The sequence below is a fragment of the Falco naumanni genome, chromosome 10 (assembly GCF_017639655.2).
Source record: "Falco naumanni isolate bFalNau1 chromosome 10, bFalNau1.pat, whole genome shotgun sequence".
Taxonomy (NCBI): domain Eukaryota; kingdom Metazoa; phylum Chordata; class Aves; order Falconiformes; family Falconidae; genus Falco; species Falco naumanni.
In genome coordinates this window covers 21,258,494-21,270,063 of record NC_054063.1, presented here as the reverse complement: position 1 = coordinate 21,270,063, position 11,570 = coordinate 21,258,494, and the positions used below count along the sequence as shown (strand labels likewise).

At 62.5% G+C, this 11,570-nt stretch overlaps 1 long non-coding RNA gene across 2 annotated transcripts; it reads left to right on the top strand.

The window, feature by feature from the left end:
• Positions 1-31: 31 nt before the first annotated feature.
• Positions 32-3,569, top strand: LOC121095087. Of its 2 annotated transcripts, XR_005830006.1 has the most exons (4): positions 32-849; positions 1,875-2,214; positions 2,548-2,737; positions 2,873-3,569. It is a non-coding gene; the product is annotated as an uncharacterized LOC121095087 (long non-coding RNA). The 2 variants fall into 2 exon arrangements; XR_005830005.1 differs by having other exon boundaries at positions 36-2,214.
• Positions 3,570-11,570: the final 8,001 nt, after the last annotated feature.

Sequence of the window (11,570 nt, the reverse complement as noted above, 5' to 3'; positions counted from 1 at the left end):
CCGCCGGCCCGCGCCCTCACCCGGCCTGCCGCGGCCCCGCCGCGCCTCTGCCGGAGCCGGCATCACGGCGGCCGCCATGCCCCCCCGCCCTCGCGCCGCGCAGCGGTACGGCCGCGCGGGCCCCTCGCCGGGACTACTTACCCCGGCCCCCGCCCCGCCCAGGGCGCTCGCCACCGCGGGGACGCGCCCCTCGCTCCGGCCGCCGCCGCCGCCTCCCGGGACCGGGCGGCGCTGCCCGCCGCCCGCGGGCTGGCGGAGGCCTCGGCGCGCCGCCAGGGACTACTTTCTCCGCGGAGGGATTACGGAAAGACACCGTAACCGTACGTCATGACGTCACGAAGCGGCGCCCGGGCCCTGAGCGTCGGCGTCGCGCCGGGTTGCGCCCGTCACGTGATGAGGAGGCGGAAGCGGCAGCGGCGGCACGGCCCGGGGCTGGGCTCCTGGCCTGGCCGCTCCGGCTCTGCCCGCCAGCCCGCGGACGCGGTCTCGTCCCGCCGTGGGCGGAGCGGGGGCTGTGCGGTACCGACCAGCACGGCAGTCCGTGCCCGGCCCGGTCCTGGCCCGGCGCACCTCGAGCCGTGCCGTGCAGCCCCGGCGCTCTGGCTGCCGTTCTGTAGCCCGCGGTGGGCACGGAGCCGGGCGTGGAGCCCGGCGCGGTTCTTGGGTGTTTCCGCGGACCCAGCTGGGGCTGCCCGTCCTCGGGTGGCCCTGCCCGAGCCGCGGGGGCTTCTACCGTGCTTTTCGCCGCGCGGGCCCGGGGCCTTACGGTGTTCAGCTCGGGTGGCCGCGTGGTTTCAGACTGTCAAGTACTTTCCCCCCTCGTTCTCCAGCGTGGAAATGGCACCTGCTGTAGGTTTGCTTTGCCTTACAGAAGCCAAACCTGCCTCTTTTGATGGCAGTTCTGCAGCTGAGCAATAGCTGGCTTCCCCTGTTCTCTTGCTAACCAAGATCTGTTGTCCGGGGGGGTTTGCACCCCACTGCAGATGGCAGCAGGTGCCTGTTTTGGCAGGCCTGGGCCGGCTGTGCTGGCTGCACCTCCAGTGCCTGTGCTTTAGAGGCCCAAGCTGGGAGTGGCTCTGGGCTGGCTGGGGGCTCCCAGCACGCCGAAAGCAGTGGGGCTTTGCTGGCACCTCACGACACCATGGCGGTGCTGCAGTACGTTTGCTGCCCCAGCTCTCCAGCAGCACCGTCGGGTGCAGCAGTGCCGTCTCCCTCCAGCTGAGTTCAGCTGTAGAGGGAGAGCCTGGGCTTGGTCACTTATGGCCAAGGCCCCTGGCCCAGCTGGCCCCTGCTCCGTGCTGTCTGTAATGAACCCCTGGCTTTAGTGGCTCCATGCTTTCACTGATGTATTCTCATGTTGCGGTGCTCTACTGAGGATGTCTTTATCCAGGTTTTCTCTGGAAAAAAGGCAGCTGTGTTGTGCCCATGCTCTTCTGAGGCTGAGACATGTTTGGGCTGAACCTGGCTGCTTGGTCCCCGTGGGAGGGACGTGCTCACTGAGTGAGGCAGCGCTAAGGCTCCACATCTTGCCCAGGTCCCGAGGCCACTAGAACTGAGCCAGCCCGCAGTGCGGCTCTGTCCAGAGCGGGTCTGGGTGGGCAGTTGCATTGTCTCACTGACCAGAACGGCTGGGCCAGAGCTGGTGCTGACGTGGTGCCAGGTGCGGAAGGACAGACAATGAACATCTCATCTGGCACGATCTGTGAGTGCAGAGTCAGCCTGCCAGAAATGCGAGGAGGCAGGCGCAGGACATACTGGGTGGGCTGGATCAGCTCTGTGCGTCATTTGGTGGTGGTGCTTCTGGTCCAGAGCAAGGTGGGCAGTGGCTGGATTCAGCCTCCCTCAGCCCAGGGCTCATCTGTGGGGTTCTGCAGGTCCCTCGTGTCTGTCCGGCGCGTCCTGGCCCCAGTGAGACTTCCCAGTGGCGCCGCATGCACAGAGGAGGCAGCAGAGCTGCTGCTGAACCATCAGCCTATGTGAGTGCACCTTCCGGCTCTTCATCAGGCTAATTAAATACATCCTTGAAAGGTTTATGCCCTCATCCATCACAGGAAGACAGCATCAGTGAGACCCATCCCCAGGCTGGCGTGAGCTGAGAAGGGAGTGCTGCAGCAGCGCTGCCTGCCAGTGACTTGGACGCCGAGTCCCTGTGTGCAGCCGGCTGCTGCTGCGATCACCATCACACCAGAAGCCAAGAGACACCAAGGCATTGAGGTTTTTTTTTTCCCATTACTCCTGTTTAAAGCAATCCTGTGTGACTCTGCAGTTGCTGCAGGGGAAGTGGAGCCGGGTAGGATGCGGGGAGCTCCTGTGGCTGATGTCCCCTCACCAATAGCCTCTCTCAGTATTTCTGTAGCTCACACTGGAGGAGTGTGATGCTGTCTGTGACTGGCCATGGGGTTGGCTCTGCCTGTGGGCTTAGGGGAAGCTCCATGTTTGTGTCGGGCAGGGTGGGTCAGAGAAACCCCTGGCAAAAGCTGCCTCCCAGGTAGAGGAAACAGGATGGATTTGTGTTGGACTAGCAGGTTTCCCTCTTTTTGCCTTCAGTCAGCTGCTGTGTGAGACAAGTGAAGGATTTTCCTGGTGATGGTTCCAGGGCAAAGCAGCCTGACCTCTGGGAGCCTCCTGATGCTGGCTCGACTGATGGAAAGTTGCTTAAAGCTTCCCAGTTACCCTGCAGAGATACCCCATGTCCTCTGCTCAAAGGATTGTACCAGCGGGAGCTTTGCTGAGATGGGTAACCTGCTATTTTTAAATATCCCGCATGCCCCCGAGCAGGGGTGAGTGAGGAATTTTCAAGCCTGGCAAAGCACAGCTCCCGTGCTCTGCTCTGAAGGCACAGCTCCTCTCTGATAATGCTCTGCCATTGCAGCTCCTGTGCCTGAAATCATTTCAGGGCCAAAGAAAACACAGAAGAATCTCAGCAAGAGGCTTAAGAGAATCCAAAAATGGATGTGGCATGCATTGGATGTGAGTCCAAATACCTTAGCAGGGGGAGAGCCAGGTTAAAGGCCTTTTGGGAATGGGCTAAGAAGACAACACAAATGCTTGTGCCTGGAGAATAAAGTTATAAGACTTGAGTGGGATACAAAGCTGATTTTTAACAGGCTGGTTGATCAGCTGTCCCAAGAGATGGAAGGTTTCCCAGCTCCATGCTTTCCAGCCTGGATATGGTGCTTGGAAGGAGCTACAGCCAGACAAGCTGCTGCTCAGGGCAGGGAGAGAGCATACCGATGGAGCAACTCTGGTCGGGGTCCTGCTGTCACTGGTGCCCCTCAGCCGCGCTGCTTTGCCCGGTCCCCAGCAGCAGTTTGTTTGCCGTGCTGACCTGCCTTGTGGGCTTGTTCTGCTCCCACAATAGCTTCTTCATGAGCTGATGGCTTCCATCAGTGTCGCAGAATAGGTGGTGGCCTGTGCTGAGCACGGTGCCCAGGGCAGCACTCCTCCAGCCTCCCTGCAACCCAAGCCCCCAGACTTCCACAGTCAGTGATTTTGTCATACATGCTGTTTGTTCCTCCTTGTTGCCTTTTTTTCTTTTTAAAGAAAACACTGCTGGCAATGTTTGTGTAGCTGCAGGGCATTAATCCACATCAACCAGGCTCGTACTTACATCCCACCTGGGAAGGACAGTTGCATCAGCACATTTTGTAAAACGTTGAGCAAAACAGCCCTTGCTGCAGGAAATGGTTTTTTCTTCACACCAGATTGCTTCACCACTCAGCTCCTTCCCAGCAACAGCGGCTCCTGAAGAAGGCGCCTGTGGCTCTCTCGGGGGATTGCTCCGTGCTGGGATGGCAGTGAGCCGGGACAGCTTCCCGTCGGGCACCACTTCGGCCGCTCTGCCTCATGCTTAGGGCTTGCTGGGCCACCGGCGCTTCTCCGGGGAGCAGCCTTCCTCCAGTGCTGGCTGTTAGTGCTGGGATCTCCACTTTCCAGGGCACAAGTGGGAGTGCTGTGGGCTAATGCCTGCTTTTTGTGGCTGCTGAGGCTGTGGTTGAACCCATGGCCTCAGCTGTAATGCCACCCTTGGGATCAGGCAGGGTGTTCCTGAGACAGGCAGGAGCCGCTCCCAGCTGCTCCCCAAGGGCTCAGAGAGGCCGACAAAAGCCCATGGCAAGGCCACTTACATCCTCGCTGGTGGCTTGCTGGCCTCTGCTCTGCCCAGCCCAGCTGGGCTGGGAGGTGCTGCCGAAGGCTGCACCGTGGGCACCGAGGGGCTCTCCCCAGGGCGAGGCAGTGCTGCGCGGCTGGGCCAGCTCCACATGGAGCATGCAGCCCAGCTCCCTGCCAGCATCCCCGCTACTGCTGTGCTGTGTGCTCCTGCCTGCCGGAGGGGCCACAGTGCCCTCCCTGTGTCCTGCTGCCGTTGGCACCTGCCACCCTGCACATGGGGTGGAGCGATGGCAGTCAGAGCCGTCCCACATGCTGCCTGTCTGCGTGTCTCATCTTGTGCCCCGGTCAGAGCCGTGGCTGCCATTCCTGCAGGGCTTCAGGACCATCGGTGGCCTTTCCAGGATGTGTTTGGAGCTGCTGAACACAAACAGCCACAGCTGTGGCCCTGCCTGGCCCCTCCTCGCCTGCCAGAAGTGCTGCTGCTGCTGGTTGTTTTTCCCTTCTGGAGGGATCCTGTGGCTTCCTTCCCAGAACCTGAGACCTCGGAGCCACGGTCCAAGGCCACCGGCTTCCACCCTCTCCTGTGCTGCTGATTCATCACTGCTGGTTGGTTAAAAAAAGAGTAATCAGCAAATTACTGAAATATAAGTAAAATAAACAAGTGGGCAGGAGAACTGGCTGTGTAGCGGGGCCTCAGAGGCCTTGCATGCAATGCTGTGTCGGGCTGCTGCCATCCCGTGCGCTCATCGCTGGCGCAGGGCTCTGCCACGCCGAGCAGCTGTGGATCTGGGGGGCTCAGTCCCTGGCACCACTGCAGGAGCTTCCAGCCTGTGCCAGCCCCACAGCCCTGCCCATGGTCGGTCCCAAGGCGGGACAGAGGGGCCCTGTGGTTCTCGCATGGTGGTGGCCCTGAGCCCCGCTGGGTGGCAGCTGGGGTGCGGTGTCAGTCTGGCCGGTACCCCCTGCCCTGTGCGGGGGGTGTCACCGAACCCCAGGGCTGAGTGGGCAGGCTCCAGGGCTGCTCTCTGCGTGCGGCATGGCACACAGCAGCTCCCAAAGGGCTCTCGCCCGGGTGGTCTCCAGCCCTTCTCCTCCCTTGGCAGCACGGCAGCTCACTCCATCCCCAGTGCTCCCACAGCCCGGTTGCTGCCTTCCTCCCCTCCCGCGGTGCCTGCAGAAAAGGTTTTAAAAGGCCCCAAGGGTCGTGCAGCCCCAGCAGCTCCCCGGCTGGCGGCCAGGCCGTTTGCCATTCCCGGGCTGCCTGGGTTTTGTCCATATGCCTGTGTTGACAACTGAGCTGCTCTGAATTAATTTGGCAGCAAGTGTTAGAACAGTTGTCAAATGTTTTACTGAAATCCGAGCATGTTGCATCTACCACTCTTCCTTCTGCTTCTTGTAGTTTACAATTAAATACAACTAGTTTTGCCCATATTTCACCTTCTGCAAAGTCCTGCTTCTTATTGCTGGGCGGCTTTGTTGCTGACAGGGGGTGGGCTCCTGGCGCCGTGTTGTCCCCTTCGCGTGCCGCACAGGCAGGTTCACCGTCATTGTCACAATTGCTGCTCTTCCCGTTTTAGCAGGCAGCTGCCGTGCCTGTGTCACCACCAGGGAACAAAGCACTGCCCACCCATGCCGTGCCATGCTGGCTGACAGTCCAGAGCAGCAGCTGTGCCCCCAGGAGCCTGTGGCTGCCCAGCCCTGTCCTGCCCCACTCCCCTGCACCGGCCTCCAAGGGCCTGAACCCAGCAGCTCACCCCGGAGGGGATGGCCCCAGGTGGCTGAGGGGATGACAGCAGCGGGGCTGCCTGTGGACACCCCTTCCCAAAGGTGACAAAGTCCCAGTGCTGCCTCGCGCAGCCTGCAGAAGCCAGGGCAGACCCAGGCCCTGCACCCCTCTCATGTGCCTGAATGTACCGCGCTCCTGCTCCGGCAAGGTGTGGGAAGTTTAGTAGAACAAAAGTTGGTCAGAGCTGGAGGCAAAAGCTGAGATGTGACAAGGCGCAAGGGATAGGAATGAGTTTATGGCAAATCAAGTCACTAAACGCAACGGCAGTGCTTGGAGCTCTTGCACCCATTTCCTATGGCCCCAGGGCTGCCGGGCTCTTCCCCTATTCTCCAGCAGATGGGACAGTCTGGGCTGTTTTCCCTCCAGTTGAATACAAAGGTGATTTTGTATGCCTCTGCCAGAGGCTGACTTGTTTCTTCAAACCAGGGGTCCTCAAACTACGGCCCACGGGCTGGATACGGCCCCCCAGGGTCCTCAATCCGGTCCCCGGTACTGACAGACCACCACCACCACCCCCTCCTGCCGGGGGTTGCGGGGGGGAAACCAAGCAGCCGCAGATGACTGCCTGCCACTTCATCTGCGCGCCGGCCCCCTGGTTAAAAAGTTTGAGGACCCCTGCTTCAAACCTTCTTCTTGGGGTTGGACTAGATGATCCCCAGAGGTCCCTTCCCAACCCTGACCATTCTGTGAACCCTTCCTGGGTTTCCCACCTCAAGAGCTTCCCAGCAGATGGAAGCGTGGTTTCCTTTTCATCCCATTGAGCGCAGGGGTTGCGCTGTGTGGCAAGGGCTCTGTGCAGAGGTCTGCAAGGCGCTGGGTCCCCTCCCAGCATCGGCACGGCTGTGTCTGGCTGCCTCAGCACAGGCAGTGCCACTGTGCCTGCCACTGGCTCTGGTGTCCTGAAGAGCAGAGCACCGGGTGGGAGATTCCTGCTCCATCATCCCTGTGGGACCTGAACAGACAGGGAGCTCCTGGGGTGTGAAGGGGCCAGGGAAGGCATAGAGAGGGGCTGTCCCAGCCTGATGTGGGGAGGTGACTGTGCCACCCACCTGTGTGCCTGGAGCTGGTGTGGCAGACGGAGGGATCCGTCATGCATGGTTTGCAGTTGGGATCGGTGCTGCTGAGTGATGAAACTGCAGTATGGTTTCAGTGCCTGCAGGGTGGAGGTGATTCGCCTGGCTGACACCAGCTGCGTCATCCTCATCATCCTTGCCCAGGTGGCAGAGAGCAGCATCACTGGGGCTGGGGGGCAGCGGGGCTGGGAGGCAGGACACAACCTCCTGCCTGGGCAAAGAGGGATGAAGGATTCACAAGAAGCTGGTGTTGAGAGGGTGGGGAGTTCCCCAGGTGAGGCAAGGGATGGGCAGGGTCTGGCAGGGACAGGCAGGGAGATGAGCAGGTGCATCTGCAGAGCTTCAGGCAGGCAGGGAAGGGAATGAGGGACCAGGGTCCGGCAGTGCCGGGAGGCTGTGGGGCTGTGGTATGTGGTGCAGTTTGCCAAGAAGGGTCCTGGGCCCAGCTGGAGGACGTGATCCCAGCCCACGCAGGGCCCGGTGTTGGGGCAGCAGATACAGGAAGCATGTGCAGGAATGTTGTTTCTGTCTGGAGCCCTTGAGCAGGAGCGATGGGGCTTCCAAGCCTCTGACGCAGAGCTGTTCCCCGTGCCTTTGATCCTGCTCCTGTGCCAAGCATCCCCGTGCCTGGGACACGGTGCCATACAGTAGGCTGGTGCTGGCCAGGGCAGCTGGCACATTGGTGGCAGCTCTGCTCCCTGGGCACAGGGTGCTGCAGAGCCCATGGGATGGGAGCAGAGCTGGGCTTGGGGCACTGTGGCGTGGGGCAGTGGGGCCGGCAGCTGCGACTGCCTGGCTTGGCTGGGGGCATGTGCCAGTGCCCTTCCCACCAGACAGTCTGGCTCTGCTGTGGTGGCTGTGGCACTGCTGCTTCCGTGTGGCTGTGCTCTCCTCCACCCGGCGCTGTCTCACCCGCACAAGATGCTGACTCCCTCCCGCCCCGCTTCCCCTTGCTACCGCGCTCCTGCCTGGCCCCTTGTGCTAGGAGGGCGCCTGATGCTGTCCACACTCCTGGGCCTGCCCTTCATGCCCGCATCCCCCCTGTCCCTGCCTAGCACTTTGGACACCCAGGTGTGAGGCAGCAGCTGTGGCAGCTGTTGTCCCCTTGCCCCCCTGCTCCTCAGCTCTCCTGCCACCTTTGCCACACGGATGCACCCCATGGCTGCAGCTGTCAGACCTCTCCCCTGGCTGGCTGGTGCTGCGCTCCGTCCCTGGCTGGCCCCCAACCTGCTCGCCTGCACTGGGGCAATGGAGCTGCGAAGGGTCTGGGCCCAGCTCTGGGAGTCCCTGTCTTCATCCAGTCCACCCACACCTCACTGCTGGTCTGGCCAGCACCTTCTGGCTGGAAACCTGCAGCCTCGCAGGGGTGCTGCCATGTCCTGTCAGTCTCTGCCCTGGGCAGGACCTGGCAACAGGGATCCAGGCAGGCCTCCGGCTCCAGATGGGGTCCTGAACCGGTTTCCCACCTCCTCGTGGTGCCTGCTTGTGTGAAGGTGGCCGTGAGTAAGGGCGTGGGAATGGGCTGTGGTGGCTGTTCCTTCCCCTTTTGGCAGTGGTGGTGGTGACAGGCAGCCTCGTGGCTCGGGCAGCCGGCTGGGATGGGGGATGTCTGTGTTGGTTTTTCCATATCATTTGTGTTTACAGGGCTTCTGGTTGTAAACGGTGGTGCTGGGTGGGCGCAGGGCTGGCATAGCACCCTGATGCTCTCGGGATCCCTGGCAGCTAAAAGCCCTCTCCTGCCTGCTGTGCCACTGCCCTCCTCTCCCAGCAGCAGCAGCAGCTGCCCCAAGCATCCCTCTGCCCAGCCTGTGCCGGGGGACCCGTGCCCTGCCCCAGCTGCCCAGCCTGCCGGGTACCTGAGCTGGCCACAGCTGCCCTGCATGGGGCCAGGGCTGCCCACGGGGCTCATGCCAGCAGTGTCGAGCCCATCCCTGCGGACTTCCCCTGCCCAGCTCTGAGGCTTTGGGTGCTGCCAGACATGGGGGTTTCCCTGCCGCCCCGGCCCTGCTGCTGCTCCCTGTGGAGCCTCCAGAGAGTCACCAGAAAATCCCCCGGGCCGGTGCCAGGAGGAAGCTGGCAAGCAGGGCCGTGAGTCAGTGGGAGCGGCCAGGCTGGGGGGCAGAGCTGTGGCCAGCAGCCCCCGTCTGAGGCTCTAGCTGCCCAGCTTGAGGATGCTCGGGGCCACTGGCCTGAGCACCCCAGCACTGGCGCACCCCAGAGCTGGATGGCACCGGGCAAGTATGGGCTTGCTGGGACGGGCTGTGCAGCATGTGGGCCCTGGCTCTCAGCTCCTGCCATTGCTTGCTTCGAGGCCCTGCTTTCTAAGCCCGGTCCCTGCCAGCACTGCTCTGCTCCTCGGGGCTGTGGCTTTGCCCCCAGGGGTCTCGCCGGCCGTGCAGTGCAGGTGCCGTGGCGGCATGCCCAGGCTGTGGGAGCTGCAGCTCCTGCATGAGGCATAAAAAAGGGGCAGGAATAGCATGGGAAAGGGCCAGGGTTCTGCCACAGTGCCAGGGAGGCCAGAGCCAGATCTGGGCCCCCCCCGGCTGCATCCCAGAGCCAGTGTCAGGCATCACCTTGCCCGGGCTCTCCTGGGGGTGCATCCTCCCGGGCGAGCTTTTGCATCCAGCTCCTGCACCAGCTCTGTGCTGCAGGCTGAGGTCCTGGTGCCCAGGTAAGCAGAGGATGAGGAGCGGTGCCTGCTCCCTGCATGCCCCAGGAGCCGCCAGCTGCGGTGGGGGCCTCAGGACAACTCAGCCTTGCCCAGGCCTCGCCCCGGCTGCCAGCCAGGCAGGGAGCATGGGGAGCTGCTGCCTCCTGCCTTGCAAGGAGCTAGGCCAGGTACAGGGGTGAGCGGCAGCAGGCTGAACCCCGCGAGGTGGGGAGGTGATGGGGGTGACCCGGCTGTTGGGGTCCCTGGCCTGCGTCTGGCAGGGAGGGGGCTGGGTACGGGCACCACAAGCTGGATGTGTTGGTCACACCGGAGCGCAGGACAGCAGCTGCATGTGGGGCAACTTCCTCCGCCTGGGAACCAGGGCTGCTCTTGCAGAGCTGTGGCGGGCAGTGAGGCAACCCTGCGATTTCTCAGCGCCGCTTCCTCCCGGTGGGGCTTGTGCTGCCTGTGAGCTCCCCGACCACAGCCCTGGTGCTGCATCCTGCTGGCACCGGGCCCCTGCCACTCAGCGGCTTCTCTGCACGTGGCTAGATTCAGAGTGGGGCTGTGGGACCCTGGCTGAGCAGGGAGGGGGTCCGGGGCAGAGCCTGTGCCTGGGGTGAGCCCCCTCAGTGAGCCCTCTGCCCCACATGAGCGATGCTCCGCCAGGGATGAGCCCTCCTTCGAGCGTGGGACTCCTTCAAGTATGGCCCCTCTCACCACCCCGAGCCTTGCGGGACACCAGTATAACCTGTTCATCCCCTGGGCTGGGAGCTGTGTATTCAGCTCAGCCAGAGCTGGGGTGATGCAGGGAAGGGGTGGCTGCAGGGGCACAACTGGGGCCTTTGAGAGCCAGGAGCAACAGGGACGGGGTGGCCTGGGAAGATCGTCCTCCTGAAGCTGGCTGAGGCTCAGCAGGGCACTGTGAGCCCAGGATTAGCAAGAGCTGGGGAAGGGGGACCTGTCCTGGGACCTGTGTCTCAGGCAGCATCGTTGCGCTGCACTGGCCCTCCCGCCACCCCTGCTGACGCTGCGTGTTTCTCTCTGCTCAGCCATTTGTTTTCCCCTCACTCCTCATCCCTGTTTGCTTTCCCCTTCACCACTCCTGTTCCCACAACCGTCGGCACTTTGGGAGTATCAGGAAAACACCATCCCATGGTGAGGTTTGTGCTGTGCCGGGTGGGAACCTGAGTCAGCAGTGCCCTGCAGAACAGCCAGCAGTGTGGATGGGGCACCTCAGTGTCCCATGGCACCGGCTGGAGCATCCCCAGGCATGGAGCTGCTCCCCGTCAGGTGCTGCCCCAGTTCCATGGGCTCTGCCTGGTGGCTGATGGCAAGTGAGCTTAGAGGCACCCGTGGTGTGATGAGTCACAGAGAATCCTATGCCAGGAATGCTATGCTCCACCAGGGTGATGTGGCCACAGTGGGGTACATGGGGATGGATGCTGTGTCCCAGTGGGGGTCTGAGCTCTGATGTCTGGCTCTCGAGCAGGCACTGCAGCTCTGGGCAGGGGCTCTCCTGCCAGCTCTGCCCACCCAGCCCCAATACCCACCCAGGCCCCCACAGGTCTGGGCCTGGCAGCATCCGCCCTTGGCCAGCCAAGCTCAGCCTCAGGCAGCGCGGCAACTGTAGGGTCCTGGGTGCCTGGCTGGCCCTCCCAGCCTCTCTGACCCCCTGCTGTACCCAGGCCTTGGGGCTGGCAGGGCAATGCCCCTCGCTGCCAGGTCTCCCACCGCAGGGCAGCTGCAGGACAGCTGTGCCATGTCATACCCCGGTGCAGCCGCCTGGCTACTCGCCCTCATGCCTGTTGTCACCCCTTTTGTGGCCATGAGATCAAGCGTGTTTAGTAAACAAGGTGATGAAACAGTTAAGGCAAGAAACGGAGGAGCCTGAGTGTGCATTTCGTCACCGTGGGAAGGGAGTGTGAGTAGCCTGAGGGGTCTGAGG